Consider the following 17,880-nt stretch of genomic DNA (forward strand, 5'->3'; position numbering starts at 1 on the left):
TAAGCTAATCTTCTTGATTAATATAATCCTAGATGATGTATGGCATCTTTAAAAATATGGAGAATAATGGATAGGACAAGTCCCCACCTTGGTCATCATTCAAGAAGCCAAGGGTAGTGGTAGACAAGCTAGAGAAAGGGAGCTAGATTACAAGAGGTGAGTGCGCAGAGCACATTATTATAATATATTTACAAGAAGGATAAAATGGAAAGTTGATGTGACAAGGGTGAAAAAGAAAACAAAATTGCGTGTAGCTAGCAGTGTGCACCTTTGTAACCTCAAATCGATGAAGAATCTAAAAAAAGTTTCTTCTACAACTTTATAGACCAGGTTTCTTTTGCAACTTTGTAGACCAAGATTCTTCACTTTCCCGTGGGATTTATTGAAATTATAAAAAATGGCTTCCAAAATTTGCTTTGACTTTACTTCCTTATATATATATATATATATATATATATATATATAAATACATATAAGCATGTGACAAAGGGGGTCCATGTTTGTAAGCTTTTGTGTAAGATCCAAATGACATCATGATGTGGACATTGACTTGTGCACAAGAGTGAGGTATCCTCTAATGACGGTGATAGATCGCAAATCTTGGTGATGCAGGTGGAGCCCACATGTAGTTGGAGGTTAGTCCTTTGAAAAAATCTATGTACTCACTCAACCCCTAGGTGTAATCCATTTTCACATTCACTAAGATAACCCATCCCTTTTACCCTTTACATTGACATCCCTCCTAAGAACTTGTTCCCCCACTTGCTAGAGTTATCATAACTGAGAAGCAATAATGTAGCATACCTAGTGCTTGAAGAGTAAACCCAAAGTTACATGGTAAGGCTCTTGATAGGGGTTTTGGCCAAATTTTGTGGTAGAAATCCAGTTTGTGAAAAACCCAGATCAACATGTACTCCTAGATTTTTACATCAAGCTAGAAAGCTATGTATACATTTTCTTTAATTATTTATCTACTTTAAGATACTTATCATCTCATAGTCAAACTAGAAAACCATGTATAAATCTAGAAAACCATGTATAAATCTTCATTTCATTATATTTATTTACTTTAAGGTACATTTTTTCTCACAATTAAACTAGAAAACTATGTATAAATTATTCATTATTATTATTACTTTAAGGTTTATTTGGTATCATAGTCAAACTAAAAAAGTATTAAAATTTAGTATTTAATTATCTTTATTTACTCATCGTTTATTTATAAAGGTAGCATTAGAAATGGTAGAAAAATTATACCACAAATTTAATCTTTCATTTCATGCAAACCACATTTTAAAATATAACTAAAATTTTATATGTAATTGTTGCTAGAAATTTCTCAAATGGCTCATATGGTATATAAAGGGCTCTTCAACCATCAAATTCTATTATGAAAAATAGAGTTTACTTTGTCATTTTGTGAGTTTTTTAAAGTTATAAGGCTAAGAATGTGATAGAGATCACTTATACCATGGGATTATGAGATACATATTATAAAAAATACCATAAAAATAAGATTTATCTATTTATAGATGCTCATTATCTATTTTGCATAGAATTATAAATTATTGTATATAAGTGTTACGTTGTCGTGACGCTCCACATCTACGACTACAAACTTGAAGGCGGATTTTTTTGCTAGGATTTTGGACTCTTTAGTTAGTGTCATTATGAGTTTATTTTCCATTGTGTGTATCTTTTGTGTTTACATTTGCATGACACACGAGGACATGTAGTTAGGCTAGGCGTAAATTCTTTAATGTATTCATAAAAAAAATTTGTGGAGCATCGCTCGACAGGTTGCATAGCATGGACTCAAATTTGCAAACTACATAAGAGATTGGGCACGAAACTCTTTTCTAAAGCATGATAGGGAACAATTCATGGAAGAATGGATCACATGAAGAAGACTCGAGGACTTGATGATATTCTAATGTTACAGTGCAGATGCTATGACTCTTCATAAGAAAAATTGGATCAATATTTAACAATCCATGAAAGCTAAAAGGTATCCGCTCATATTATGAAAATTTACATGGAGTATTTCTACATCCGTAACTTGCATTGTTTGTGAAGATGGTGGAAACTTGCTATGAAGATAAAACATACATTTGGTATTGACAAAGCTCATCGAGATAACACAATGACATCTCTTGAAATCTATGGAGATATAAAACTTTCTATTACATTTTGTAAAAAGGAGGAATGTTATATTCTCATGGATAATCCTTAGTCAAACTTCAACATGCTGAATATGCTTTGTATCCAGAATGATTGATCTATAAAAGTGCCTTGCGGGAAACTTAAACCCTATTTAAAACTAATCACCTTTAGTGCAACAACCTTTCTTAATAGATTTTCTAAAACCAATAGGCTATTATGAAAATTTTAAGGGTGAAAAGGCTGAGGTGGCATGACTGATTAAATTAATGATGTTAGACCAGTGATGACGTAATTGATGATGATAAAAAAGAAGGGGTACTTTAAAAGCTTTTGACTGGCAAAGAAAAGCAGGATCATTGATTTTACGATCAATGTTTTTGGAAGCCTTCCCAAAAAGCTTAGGAACTAGTGAACAAATATAAAGATCAACGAGCTCAGGGGAGAGAGGTAGTTGAGAAGCTCTGCAGAGCACAAATAGGACTTTTGTATCATATGGGAGGATGTTTTACTAGAGGACGTTTCAGTGATTGATCACCTTCTCTGACAGTGCCTGAAGAAATGGAAAATTTGGCAGAAGGTGAAGACAAAACAACATTCGAGAAGACAAGAAAGCTGTAGATGAAGACGAAGTAGACCAAGGCAAAGAAGGAAAACTAGAAGTTTTGTAAATGAAGCAGATGAGGAGGATGAGGCTGTGATAGAGTTGAAGAAATGGACAAAGTTAATGAAACAGAAGAGAATAGAAGATAAAGACAAGGCTAGAGTAATGGGACGAGACGACGACGAGCAAAAGAACTTGAAGTTGACAAGGTGGCGCAATGTTGAGAGTGAAAAAAGACTAAATTTTTTACTACTTTCTGATGTTTTTGAGGTGTGAATGATTGATTTTTGATGGATTTAGAGTAATGTATGGTTGTTAATGGAAGTATTTGAGAGTGTTTTGGATGATATTGATTATGTTTTGGAAGATCATGTGATTTTCAATAGAGATATGAAGCTTTGTGATGTTCTGATTGGTTCTGTTGAGGTGCTAATTGGTTCTATATAGCTTCTGTTTTATTCTGATTTTCTTCTGTATGAAGCATGGATTGATTGATTGATGAAGATTGAGATCTTTTGGAAGCCTATTGAATAGTTTTTGATAGTTTGAAATGGTTTGAGTATGATTTATGAGGTTCTGATGACCTTCTGTAAACCTTCTGTAGAGCCTCTGTCTTTGCTCTATCTCCGTACTGTAACTGTACTGTAGCTGCTCTGGTACTGTACTGTAAATGTTCTGTAGATCTTCTATAAGTATTCTGTAGAATGTATGTGTGACTTTGGAAAATTTTTCTAACTTTTGGAAAGGATGAATCTAAGTTAAAAAGAGCTAAAACAAGTGGAAGAAGCAGTTGCTGAAGACTGAAGAGAAGACTGAGTGACAGTGACAGTAGTGAGCTGTGAAAAGACACTGTAGTGGCTTTGGTGACTCTTCATATCAGACATACCTCTTGGGAGGTGCATCCGCGACCTAAGAAGGATTATTGAGATTTATTATGAGAGTATTTTAGTGAGGATATGATGTACTATTGATAGAGAGAGAGAGAGAGAGAGAGAGAGAGAGAGAGAGAGAGAGAGAGAGAGAGAGAGAGAGAGAGCTAGACATAGGCAATTCTATCAAAACAGTGTAACTGTATATGAGAGATTGAAAGAGAGAACTATGAAGACATTGAAGATGAATAAAATGGTGTATTCTTCTATGTTCATTGTTCTATTTATGGACTCTATGAAGATGTTGAAGATTATGGTTGATTCTATCAAATCCATGGGAGAAATCTACTATGGTGTTGCGTGAAGATTTGTTGTTTTCTTTGTTTTGGTTATCAAAAGAATGAAATAAAAGCTTTTTGATGTTATAAGATAGATTTTCTTGCAGTAGAATCCCCTTTTCCTTGGTGTTCCTCTTGGGGCTCCATGTTTTTTGTGTGCAGCCGGGGAAACTTGCCATCAATAAGCACCAGAAGAGGCTGAAAATGAAGGAAATGGCATTGTCAAGAAGAGAAGAATCCAATGGATGTTTGCAAAGTTCCTTCTTCCACTGAAGATTTGGAGATTCTCATTATCAAAGGCACTTTCCACAAGAAGTTCATCCCACAATGGCAGAAACATATCACCATCATGATGCATGCTCTATGTGGTGAACTGTTTCATCTTCCTGTTAAAGCAGCAAAAACTTGTATCTTGGTGACAAACTGCTTGGGAACAAACTGAAGAGAAAAATTAGAGAGAATGACCATCCATGGAAGATTTGGTATTCATTGAGAAGTTTCCAAACATCATCAAGTGGGAGATTGTGAAGAAGCTTCAAGAGTCATGGTCTGTGGAGATTCACGAAAACAAGAAGGAAAAGAGTTGGAATTTGTTCATGGATGTTCAACAGCAAGATACGTGGGATGCTTAGTGCACTGATAATCTTCTGTTTGTCCAACTAGCAACCCACTGGAAGTTGGTAGACAGAGCATTTTTCACAAAATACACTGTTGAAACCCTCAAAATCTGGCATTATTATAATGACACAACAACGATCTTAAGAAGAATGAGTTTTGATACTTTCAGAATGTAATATCTTCCCCTCTGTAGTGGTTTGAAAGTTGAATTCAGAGATGTTGAAAAGCAAGAAGTAGAAGAGATATTGGCCTGAGAATCATTGAGAGACTGAAGCCCTATCTGATACTATCTTGTTGAGTGTAGTTCAACTGGTTGGAGCCAACCCCTTGATGAATGACGCAATAAAGAGACAAGCGTTAGAACGAGTCCAAAGGTACGTGAGAAGAGAGAAGGCAAAAATAAAAGATGAGAACGAGCTTGCAGAAGCCTCCTTTGACGCCCTAAAAGCACTCTTTACAGAAGTTCCCATGGCGACTCAAGGTCCCCTTCCTAGTCAGATTCGTCCTAGAAATATTGATGACAGGCCAGCAAATGTAGTCCCATTGCCAGTTTTTAAGGGAGAGTACAATGAAGACTCTGATCTTCATGTAGTAGAGTTCATGGTAGCATGTGTGGCTAACAATGCCAGAACCCCTGAGCATTGGTTAGCGATATTCCCTGCCACTTTCAAAGGCGCGGTGTTTCAGTGGTATGAGAGACAAGTAGCAGGAAATTTTGGCACTCGGGACAATCTGAAGTTAGCCTTCCTTACTAAATTCAGGCGTGAAGGTTTTGAAGAGCAGATGCGAGAGGAGTTCATGAACCTAAGTCAGTCCTTTAGAAGCTTATGTCTCGCGAATGAAATCCATCCTGAAGAGATGGACTAACCATCATTTGGATGAAGGAATCCAGAAAGGAGTGTTTCTCAGGGGCCTACAACCAGAAGTTTGCAAGTTCGTGGAATTGAGAAGACCAATCAATCTACAAGCTGTAGTGGAAGGTGCAAGATTGTATGATGAAGTTGAAGCAAGACTATCAATGACTCTAGGAAGAGGAGTCTTATCACCTCCTATGCCTAGAATGGTATACCCACCAAATGCAGTCCCAAGGATAGTTCCCTACCCCTATTCCCAGATGCAAACAGTGCCGCAGTATAATGCACCTAACCCACTGTGGTCGCCGCAGATGATAGTGTCTCAAATGATGGTTCAACCACAACAACAGTGGCCTCAAACAGTTCCTCCAATGGTGACTCAACAATAGTGGAATCCTACCAATTGGAATCAACAACCCCAAGTCTCAACAGGAGCTCTGAATCAAAGCCAGAATAGAGGGCCTTCTGGATCGACCCAACCAGTGTATGCAGTAATTATAGAAGCTTCCCAAAACCCTACCACAAGCACTTCAAGAGGTGAAAATCTGAAGGACTACTTATCCAACTCAGTTGCAAGTATCAAGAAAGAGCTTCTGGATGTGATTACAGAGCAGCTACAGGCGTTGAAGGTGAATACCGCTAATATATCCACTCCTGCGGGAGCTGGAAGAGATGTGATGCGCTCTAATAGATGGTGCGGAAAGTGTCATCAAGCGGGACATTTAGCCACTGAATGTACCCGAAAACCAACCATTCCTGGGGCTTTCTGTTCTTACTGTTTGCGGAAGAACCATACAGAGGATATTTGCTCTCTGAAAGAGATGCATGAACGAAGACAAAAGGATGAAAATGCAAGATTTAACTTGTTATAATCCAAAATGAAAACAAAGGATATTGGATCAAAGCCTAGGGAATTTGGTCCTAATTTTGGTCCAAGGAGGTTTCCCTCTCAAAGTTACCGAGGCCGACAGTCTGGCGGTGGTCAGAGATCAGAGGTGGAATGTTACAGGTGTGGAGAAAAGGGTCATATCTCCCCAAATTATCCAAACCCTAGACAATCTATGGACTACAAGCCCTTATGTGGCCGATGCAAAGGAGAAGGCCACATTGCAAAGGACTGTCCAAGTCCAGCCCTTGCAAAGGCAATGGCACTGATAGCCAACAGAAGATACAAGAGTCTGCCTCCAATTTGGTAGAGTTGAAAGTTGCCGCTGACACGCACACAAAGAAGGAACCTGTTGTTCAGAACAAAAATAATTCTCCTGCCAAGACTGTGAAGTTCAACCTGCCAACAGAGGGACAGAGCAGTACAAAACAAAATAGTGCAGTACAAAGCACTACAGTGCCACAGAGAGTTACAGAGACAATCCCAGAGACAGGACCAGAGGTCCAGGAGATAGATGATACAAAAGCCCTTCCAGAAACAGAAGAAGTGTCAATGCTGCAATTATTAGAAGAAAAAGGAAAAATGAAAATGGGTGTAGCCCCATTCCCCAGCTGGCTGGAGAAGCCTGTGGATCTTATCAAAGATTATGACTTGGTCAAAGACCTAGACACTTTTAATCCAAACCTAACATTCCGACAGTTGCTGATCCTGTCTCCTAGTTACCGAAAGAAATTCAAAAGCATATTGACAAGAAGACATTGACTAAGGATTTCTCCTTCAACAGCGACCAAGACCAATAAGGCCCCGGAGCCTGTAAAGGAAGTCAATGTGACTAATGCCTTCCTAGATCCTAGAACCTCAAAGATTAGTGTATGGATGGATGCTTTATTTCAGATGCATTGATTGATGGAGGCTCATCAATAAACATAATGATAGATGTCACAATGAAGGACTTAGGGTTGCAAGAAATTCAACCTACACAGTGGCTTATCAGATTGGCAGACTAAAACAGAGTCAAACTGTTGGGCATCCTCCCATACATAAAAACAACCCTTGCAGGAATAAATTTTTGGCTGACATATCTGGTGGTCAAACCAAATTCTTATGGGACCTCATACCCTCTGCTCTTGGAAAGACCTTGGCTTTTTGAAGCAAGAGCCAAGACGGACTAGTTCAAAGGAACCCTAACCCTAGGCAAAGGACCCAATAAAGTGGTGTTAAAGTTGTATGGATCGCAAAAAGGCAATGGATCCACATCCATTGAAGTCATAATTGACTCTTCCAACGAGGTAACAGATGGTACATCAGGAGATGAAGAGGCTGTTAAGCAGATCTTTCCTAAGAAAACAAAGGCACAATCCCTAACAGTGGGCACTATAAGCCAACTTTCAAGGGAAGTAAAATCCTTGTCCATGGGAGAATACCTCCTGCCTCAACTAGAATTAGCTTCTGAAATCTCCTCTGACAATGAAATAGAAGCATGGATGTACTATTCTCCCTGTTACATGACAATCGCAGAGACAGAGCAGAGGCAATACAATTACAAAGCAGATACAAAGTAGAGACAGTACAGAGACAGAGCAGAGGCAACACAAATACAGAGCAGATACAGAGATAGTCACAAAGACAGTAACAAATACAGAGCCAGAGCCAGAAGTAGAGTCAGAAGTTGTAACAGAAGCAGAAGCAGATACAGAAGATATGTTCTTCTCTACAGAGCCTCTATAGAAGCATAGATAGAGCCTCCATAGGAAGAGGACAAAAATGATGAGGAAGAAAATGAAGCAGGTTATGAAAGTGCAGATGAAAAATTTTCTCTGATAGGCAGATGATCTTGTTGATGTCCCAACAGAGGCCGAAGAGGCCGAAGATCTCACGGTGCTAGATGAAATGACCATGGTTCCATTTGGGTTGGCCAACGGACCACAAAGTATGCAGAATCTATATAAGCAATGGATTAGAAGCTTAAAAATTAAGTTCACCATTGGCTCCTGTCGCCCTGACTATTCAGTCTAGAGAAAACATGATGATGATGCCCCCTACCAAGAGAAGCCAAAGCCCTCAGACCCACAGCCTCTAGAAGGTCCGTGCTATGTGACATTCCTGGATGCATCTTCTGAAGATGAATATCTAAGTCTAGAAGAAATTACCATTCACATAGAAGCAAATAAAGCTTTGATACCCTTCCAGCAACCTAAATAAACAAACAAGTCATCTATTTAGAAGGAGGACACTGGTTCTAGTGGAACATCAGACGAGGATACTACTCTCTTGAAAGAGTCAGACCTCTAACCCCAGAAGCAATCCGTGGGACATTTATCCGTGAAGTGGAAGGTGAAAGATAAGTAGCAATCCTGGATACTGATAGTGCTGAACGTCACCTGAAAGTCGGTCTCAATCTTCTAGAAGAAGAACTAGTGGTCCTGCGAGACCTACTCAAAGAAAACTTAGACATGTTTGCTTGGTCATACAAAGACCTAAAGGGGATTGATCCGACAGTATGCCAACATCACATTGACCTAGAGTCCGATGCCAAACCTATAAGGCAAAGACAAAGGCGTATGAATCCTAATTACTCTCCTCTAGTGAAGGCTGAATTATTGAAACTTCTTGAAGTAGAGTTCATTTATCTTGTGGCTAACAGTGAATGGGTTTCACCCATTGTGGTAGTACCCAAGAAGAACGGAAAACTTCGAATATGTGTGGACTTTCGAAAGCTCAATTCAAAGATGAAGAAGGATCATTTCCCTATCCCTTTTACAGACCAACTGTTGGATACAGTGGCAGGTCATGAGCTTTCCTCTTGAATGGTTTCAACGGATATAACCAAGTCCAAATTGTAGAAGATAACCAATCCAAAACAACCTTAACCATCGAATGGGGGACCTATGCTTATAGAATGATGCCATTTTGGCTTTGTAATGCTCGTGCCACCTTCCAATGAGTAATGATGGATGCCTTCCAAAATCATCTGCATGATTTCATTGAGGTGTATCTTGATGACTTTTGTGTCTATAGCTTAATCCGTGAGCACTGGGGACACCTAGAGCAATGTTTTGACAGATGCCGAGAGTATGGGATTTCTCTTAACCCCGAGAAATGTGTCTTTGGTGTCTCCTCGGGAGTTCTTTTGGGCCATATTGTCTCTGCACAAGGGATTGCAACAGGGCAGGCAAAGATTGAAAAGATTGCCGCTTTAATAGCACCAACAAACCTCAAGCAATTGAGAGGATTTCTTGGCCATGTGGGCTATTATAGAAGATTTATTGCACATTTTGCAACCAAGGCAGCCCCTCTGCACAAGCTCTTAAGGAAAGAGACGCCTTTGGACTGATGATTGTGAAGAGGCCTTTAATATCCTAAAACAGTGCCTGACCCAAGCACCTATCTTGTAGCCTCCTGACTAGACGAAGGAGTTCCATTTGCACACGGATGCATTAGTTGAAGGGCTAGGTGCTGTCCTATGTCAAAAGGGCCCCTCTAAATTAGATCAACCCATTTATTATGCAAGCCGAAAGGTCCACTGATAGGGAACGGAACTACACAGTGATGACAGAGCTTGAATGCTTAGCAATGGTGTTTACACTAGAGAAGTTTCAACACTATCTACTATCAATTCATTTCAAGTTCTACATGGAGCATGAAGCCCTCTCCTTCCTGATGAACAAAGAAAATGTTAAAGGATGGCTGATGAGATGGTTACTCCTCTTCCAAGAGTTCAATTTTGAAGTGGTCACTAAGCTTGGCCGTTCCCATGTCCTAGCTGATCATCTATCACGGATTTCTCAAACAGAAGAAGAGGAACAAGATGACCCAGACCTTCTTGATGCTTCCTTGTTTCTAGTTGAAATGGTTACTCCCTGGTATGCAGACATAACCAATCTCCTGGAAACTCAATAGTATCCTCTTAGCATCTCAAGCCGTGAGAAGAAGAAGCTTCTGTTAGAATCAGCCCCCTACACTTTGCTAGGCGGTGCACTATACAAGAGAGGCAAAGATGAAGTATTGCAAAGATGTGTTGCAGGGGATGAAATCGGCATAATATTGAAAGCATGCCATGACGAACCATGTGGTGGACACTTCGTAGGAGAAGCGACAGCCACGAAGGCTCTGTTAGCAGGATACTGGTGGCCGACTCTCCACAAGGATACATATGATTACTGTAAGAGATGTGATGCTTGTCAGTGAATGGGAAAACCTACCAAAACAAGTGCCATGCCACTGCAATCCATTCTTCCCCTAAAGCCGTTTGAGAAGTGGGGGATTGATTTCGTGGATCCCATCGATCCACCCACCAGACGAAAGCAGAACAAATACATCTTAGTATGTACGGATTATATCACAAAGTGGTGTGAAGCTAAAGCCCTGAAGCGGGATGATGGTAACAGTGTCGCCATGTTCATGTACAAGAATATTATCACCCGTTTTGGCAATCCCCTTGAGTTGGTAAGTGACAAAGATACTCATTTCCTTAACAAAATTATGGAGGAGATGACAGAGCTGTATAAGATCCGCCATTGTAAGTCCAGTCCTTATTACCCCAAAGCCAATGGCCAAGTTGAAGTCACCAATCACATTCTCTGCTTGATTTTGACAAGAACGATTGCTGCACATCATCGCGACTGGGACGAACGACTTACAGAGGCCGTCTGGGCATACAGAACCTCCCATAAGGCAGCTAGAGGATAAACCCCTTTCCAGCTAGTGTATGGTACAGAAGTCGTCTTTCCTGTTGAGCTCGAATGGTCCTCTTTGCAAATGGCAGTTAAAGAACCCTTGGGAGATAATGAGTCACTTCAACACCATCTCCTGCACTTGGAATGCTTGGACGAGATACGACAGATGGCCTTACAGTGCATGGAAACCACTCAGGCGCGACGCAAGGCCTATCATGACAGTTTCATCAAGCACAAGGAGTTCAAAGAAGGTGATCTTGTTTTGGCCTATGTTTCGAGATTTGGCAAGTTTCCTGGCAAGCTCCAACAAGGGTGGATGGGTCTGTACAAGGTACTTGCTGTCAATCCTAACGGCTGTGTTTAGGTGTACAGACCGTTGATGTCTCTGACAATCCCTTCCTGATCAATGGCTATCGCCTGAAAAAGTACTTCCCTCCTTGGGGATCTTGACAATCACAGTCGACCTACCCCTTCCCTTTTGGGTGTCACACTGTTCTTCTCGTCGTGCTTTTGATAGCCCTTATGATTCTCCTCATGAGGCGGTCTCATTCTGCTAGCCTGTCTCACAGATACCTCTCAACCCGACCTTGTTCTCTCCTCATCTGATCCAACAACGGTGGCGAGGTTGGTCCTGACACATGGTATTTCTACCATTCTCTTTCTTAATGAAAAAAAAAGAAAAATATTAAAAAATAATAAAAACAAAAAGAAAAAAAATGAAACTTTTATGGGAGAAAAGGAAGAAATTCCCTATCATAACACGCCTCGTTCCAAGAAAAGGTGGAAACACCCTTGGGTGGGAAGCTGACTGTGGAAAAGGTGGTAACACCCCGCAATTTAGGATAGCTGACTCATCATCAGCAGAACCTTTCTAGCAAGTAATTTGAAGCCACCTCCCTTGGTGTGATGTCTTTACAATATCAGTCCATCTGCCCTTCTTAACAGATGACTCTTCTTACAAATTATTGAAGTATGAGATTTGTAGGCTGCCTCCCTGGGTATGCCTCCTCCTCAAAATTGTGACGACACCAACAGCCGACATGATCTTCATCATCAACCCCTTGAGTGACGTGAGCTTTCATCCTAACAGGATGGGGATGTGCGTATGGGTTGCCCTCTGTATCTATCAGTGAGCGTGAGACAGAGGGTAGGGTGAGTGACCAAATTTTCCCTTTAAATCAAATGAGAGGTGAGATGTGTGAACGGAGTGTTGCACGCATGAGATGGGCCTCTCAATGCACAATGCACGATCTCTTCCTGTGCTGGTGCACAGATCGGTCGCCATATGCGCGCATAGTGAGCGTTAGAAGGTCCCCAAGAACAAAAGAACTCTATTTTTTGCACACAAATCAATGAAGAAAGCTTGCACGACATGAACAAGAAACCAATTGGGTGCAATCTCTCCCCATGCCTTGTGTGAGCGCTCCACAAAGTATGTATTTCATATATTATTCATCTTCAAGCTCAAATAATAGCCCAAATTACAAAATAGCACGCTTTAGCTTTTGAGTTTGCTTTTGTGCCAATAAAGAAGTAAAGCTAATGGGCGCCCAAGAAGTCAGGCAGTACCCAAATACAATGTCTAATACAAATATTTAAATTGTGTGCCCATGCGCATAAAAAAATAATAAATAAATATCAAGCGCTTTGATAAATAAGCACGACAAAATATAGGCGCCATGCCTAAGATACACGCCCATCAAAAATATTGACGATAACTTGAATACACGCTATCCTCCAATGCTTTCCACTGCCACCGCTGCTTGCTCTACACATCAACTGAAGCATTCACAATTGTTAGAAAAATAATACAATTAAACCGAAAAAAGTGAATACCTAACAGTCTTCAGCTACATAAATAAATTGGTTAGAAATCAATCCTAACCTTAATTTATTACGAGTGCGCACTCTAAACTCATAAATGTTTATTAATTTAAATATGTATTTTACGGAATCACCCGCTATGGAATCACCCATGTACACATAAAATTAACAAAACGACCGAAAAGTATAGGCGTCCCCATCGACTTCTCGCACAAAGAATCCACTTTGTGTATGAGCCCTGGTAATAATAAAATTTTACGGAATCCACTGCAAAACCTCACGGAATCCACCGTGGAATGTGCCTCCTGGCATCATACCCCCGGGGTGGGATAGCAATTGTCCTCAATTGCTATTAGCTCAATGTGGAGCTAACAGAGTGGGGAAAGCATTTAAGTCTCTAGCATGCATCCATTGGGCCTCTTCAACAGGATGGTTTTTAAACTTGACCAAATATCTAGAATATCTACAGCCAGTTCTAGTGGTTATAAAGTCAGTATCTATAATAGTTTTATGCTCAAGGATTTTAGTTTGATCATCTAGCAAAGGAGGGTTTTCATAAACAGGGTGTACAGGTAATTGGCCTCTAAAAGGTCGTAATAAACTGATATGGAAGGTGTTGTGGATTTTCTAATGTTGTGGTAGTTCTAGTTTAAATGCATTGTCATTGATTTTGTGTATGATCTTGAATTGTCCATAGAATCTAGGTGCTAATTTCACAACTAGGTGTTTATCTACACTTTGTAATCTTCGTTTTTCTATGCATAACCAAACATAATCATCAACTTTAAAATTCATCGCCTGTCTTTTCTTATTTGCTTGTTTTGTATATGATTGCTGGGCTTTGGCAATCATATCTTTAACTTCATCAAAGATAGTGGCATGCATGTTAGCAATATCATCAGCACTTTGAATTTTATTTGATAATGATGCAACAGGTGTAGGCAATCGATATCCATAAATAACTTACAATTGTGCTTTTTTTGTAGCTGTATGTGGTGTATTATTATATGCAAAGTGAAGTAAATGTAGATGTGTATCCCATATGTGTGGTTTTGAAATGATGTAAGCACGCAAAAGATCTAAAATAGTATTGTTAGTAGCTTCTGTTTGATGATTTGTTTCAGGATGAAATGCAGATGAAAAATCAATCTTTGTTCCTAAGTTAGCAAATAAAGTAATCCAAAAATTATTACAGAATCTACAATCACGATCAGAAATAATGACTTTTGGTAAACCATGGTTAGTGAAAACAGTTTTCAAAAACAATTGAGCAGCTTGAGATGCAATTAAAGTTTTCTTGCATGGAATAAAATATGCTTGGTAAACCAGTGATAAAATCCATTGAAATCTACTCCCATGGTCGTGATGGAATAGATAATGGCATTAGTAAACCATATTGTTTACCATGGTGTCTTTTAACTCGTTGACAAACTAAGCATTCAGATATAAAGTTAGATACATCAGTGTCCATATGTGGCCAATAAAAATCTTCGGTCAATGTACGCAAAGTAGATATAATTCCTCTATGACCTTGATATGGAGAACAATGAATTTCATGCAAAACAAATGATCAAAATGGAACAGTCACACATAATCTTTTTTCGTAAAATATGAATCCATTATTGTAAGACAGTGAATCAATAGGAATCCAATTATTTGCAACTAGTTTATTCCAATCAGCTTGAAAAGTAAGATCTTGATGATAAGTATCTTTCATAGGGATAAGAGAATCAAATGATATCACAAAAATATTATGAATTGTCGGTCTTCTACTTAAAGCATCAGCTCTACAACATTCTCTTTTCTAGGTTGATATTGTATAAGGGGATGAAAACTTTGAATAAAACCGGCCCATATAATGTGTAGGTCAAATATTTGTGGTTGACTAAGGAGATATCTAATGCTTTGTTGGTCAGTTTTGATCATAAATTCAGATCCCATTAAATAATGTTTCCATTGGCATAAGGCTTGTACTACAGCTAGCAATTCCTTATCATAGGTAGAATATTTAAGTTCAGATGGTTTGAGTTTACAGCTAGAGTAGGCTATGGGATGATTATCTTGCATAAGGACGGCTCCTATTCTAGATCCACTGGCGTCAGTAACTACTAAGAAGAATGGTCTATTGAAGTCAGGTAGTTTTAATACAGGAGCATGAGTTAAAGCATGTTTCAGTAAATCAAAGGATTTTTGTTGATTGTCAGACTAGTTATACACAATACCCTTCTTTAAAAGTTTTGTCAAAGGTAATGCAAGTAATGAAAAATTCCTCACAAACTTTCTATAAAAACTAGCAAGACCTAGAAAAGAACGTAACTCATGCACATTTTTGGGTATGGGCCAATTTAAAATTGCTTCTATCTTTTTAGGGTTGACTTTAATACCTTCTGATAAAATAATATGTCCTAGATATTCAATTTCTGTTTGGAAGAATTCACTCTTTTCTGGACTAGCATATAATTGATTGTCTTTTAACAACTTAAAAACTAAAGACAAATGTTCATAATTCTCATTCTCATTTTTACTGAGTACTAATATGTCATTAAAGAATACTATGACACAATGCTGATGTTTCAAGAATATGTGACTCATCATACGACTAAATGTGGCTGGTGCATTAGTTAAACTGAAAGGCATAACTAGAAATTCATAGTGTCCAAATTGTGTTCTAAATGCAATTTTGAATATATCAAGTTTATCCAATCTTACTTGATGATAACCAGATTTAAGATCTATCTTACTGAATATGGCATATCCTTGTAGTTTATCCATCAGATCATCTACCCTAGGAATGAGATATCTATTCTTAACAGTAATTTTATTTAGGGCACGATAATCAATGCACATGCGATAAGTATTATTTTTCTTCTTTACTAATAAGACAGGTGCACTAAATGGAGAACTACTAGGTCTAATTAATCCTCTGTTAAGCAATTCCTCTATTTGATTTTGAATTTCTTTATGTTCAATTTGATTATGTCTATATGGTGCTTTACATGGTGGTTGTGTTCCAGGAATTAAATCTATTTTGTGATCTTCAGGACATGAGGGTGGTAATCTAGGTGGTAAATTAACAATAAAAAAATCTTGAAATTGGGCAAGAAATTGTGTATGCCTAGGATGCATTTGTTTTTCTTTAGCTTAAATTTCATTCACCCATATTAAATAAGATTTGCTACTTCTACGTAATGCACGTTTAGCCTAAGTATGAGTAAGCAGTGGAAAGTTATTGGAAGTGTGCATACCATGCAATGTGATTTGTTTTCCTTAAAAATAAATTTTAATTGAATGCGTAGAGTAATCTATGTCAGGATTGTGTTGATGACGCCAAGGCATTCCTAAGATAATGTCACTAGACTGCAAAGGTACAACTAGGAAATTTCTTCGTTCAGTATATTCACCAATTTTAATTTCTAAATTATGCACCTCTTGTGTTCCATTATATCTCGTTCCTAGGAATGCAGCCTTGATGCGATAATGTGTAGAAACAGTTTGTAAATTCAATTCTTTGACTAACTTTGCATAAATAAAGTCATGTGTGCTCCCATCATCATGTAAAATAGTCTTTTCTTTACCATGCACAAAACATTGCATTGTTAATAAAGAATGGGTAGTTGGCATACTTAGCAAAGTATCCGAAGTAGTACCAATGTAGTCATCATCTTCTATAAAGTCCGACATTTCCTCACGTTCTTCTTCTTCTATTGCGCCAAGATAATTGATATAAACAGGTGGCTTTTTTGATTGACAATTGGCTGCGAGATGTCCAGGTTGATGGCATTTGTAACAAACTATGGGTTTAGTTTTAGATACATTATTGGTAATGGCAAGAAGTTTAGGAATGTTGGGGTTTGACTGTGAGGATGGCTTAGGATTTGGATTTGTGTTTGATGGCAAGGCAGGTGGTCGTGTCCAAGATTTACAGAATGAAGATGGAAGAAAACGACATTGATTGAATCTTCGAAAATTTGAATTGAATTGTTTGGAAGCATAGTTACCATTAGTTGGAAATTATTGTGGTCGCTTGTCTTGTCCTCGAATCTTGTCTTCAGTGTCATGAGCCAAGAAAATTGCATCTTCAAGGGTTGCTGGCTTGAACATATTGACTTCCGCACAGAAATGTCCAAGTAGGCCAGACATAAACTTGCATTTATGAGTTACTTCAGGTACATCTTCGAGCATACGTAGTTGCAGTAGAGCATTCCAGAAACGTTCAGTGTATTGGGAAATAGGTTCGCGATCTCTTTGTTGTAGAAGATCCCATTGCTTGATGGCTTTTTCATGGAATTGAGGAGGAAGGAAATTCTGCAAAAACTTCTTTTGGAAAGTCTCCCATGTAGTGGGACAATCAATGCTCTTGCGGACCACAATCCACCATAAGGATGCTCGATCAACTAAATGGTTAGTGACACATTTAATTTTGTCTTTCTCAGCATATGTTTCTTCATAGAAGTAATCATCAAATTGACTGATAAAAGTAAGTACAGTCTTTCCATCACGTGATCCATTGAAAGTACGAAATTTGATGTTTCTTTTACTTATCTTTATTTCTTTGCGAATGGATCAGGTTTCAAGTGTTTCATCGATGTTACGTCGTATAAGATCTTCGAGTTGCAATCCATCTTGATCGGTGGTAGATCATTGCAGATTAGCCAATTGAACTCGCAAAGCTTGTCGGGCTCTTCGTTCTTCTTCGAGCTACATCATAATCAAATCCAACTTTTGCTCTATCGTTGGTTCGGGTAGATCACCTTCAGCCATAAAATCGTCCATGTTTTATTCAGTCATCCTGCAAAATTAAAAAGACCTCACACTCTCGAAATCTTATTAGCGGGATGAGCGCAGCTCAAAGGCGGGTTTACAAGGCTTGTATATTTTGTTTGGCTTTTGTAGTCTTTCTCCTTTAGGTTTGTAGTATTTGTTGTCACAATCGTCTTTCAAGAGAATAGTTTTGCGTAGAAACTGTGTATGACCTGCGTATGAACTTCTGTTCTTACTGAAACTAGTTCAGCAAGTCTGCAAGTGTGAACAAGGTCTACCAGAGAGCAATA

The sequence above is a fragment of the Lygodium microphyllum genome, chromosome 22 (assembly GCF_053477565.2).
Source record: "Lygodium microphyllum isolate KBCC chromosome 22, Lygodium_microphyllum_v1.1.10, whole genome shotgun sequence".
Lineage (NCBI taxonomy): Eukaryota > Viridiplantae > Streptophyta > Polypodiopsida > Schizaeales > Lygodiaceae > Lygodium > Lygodium microphyllum.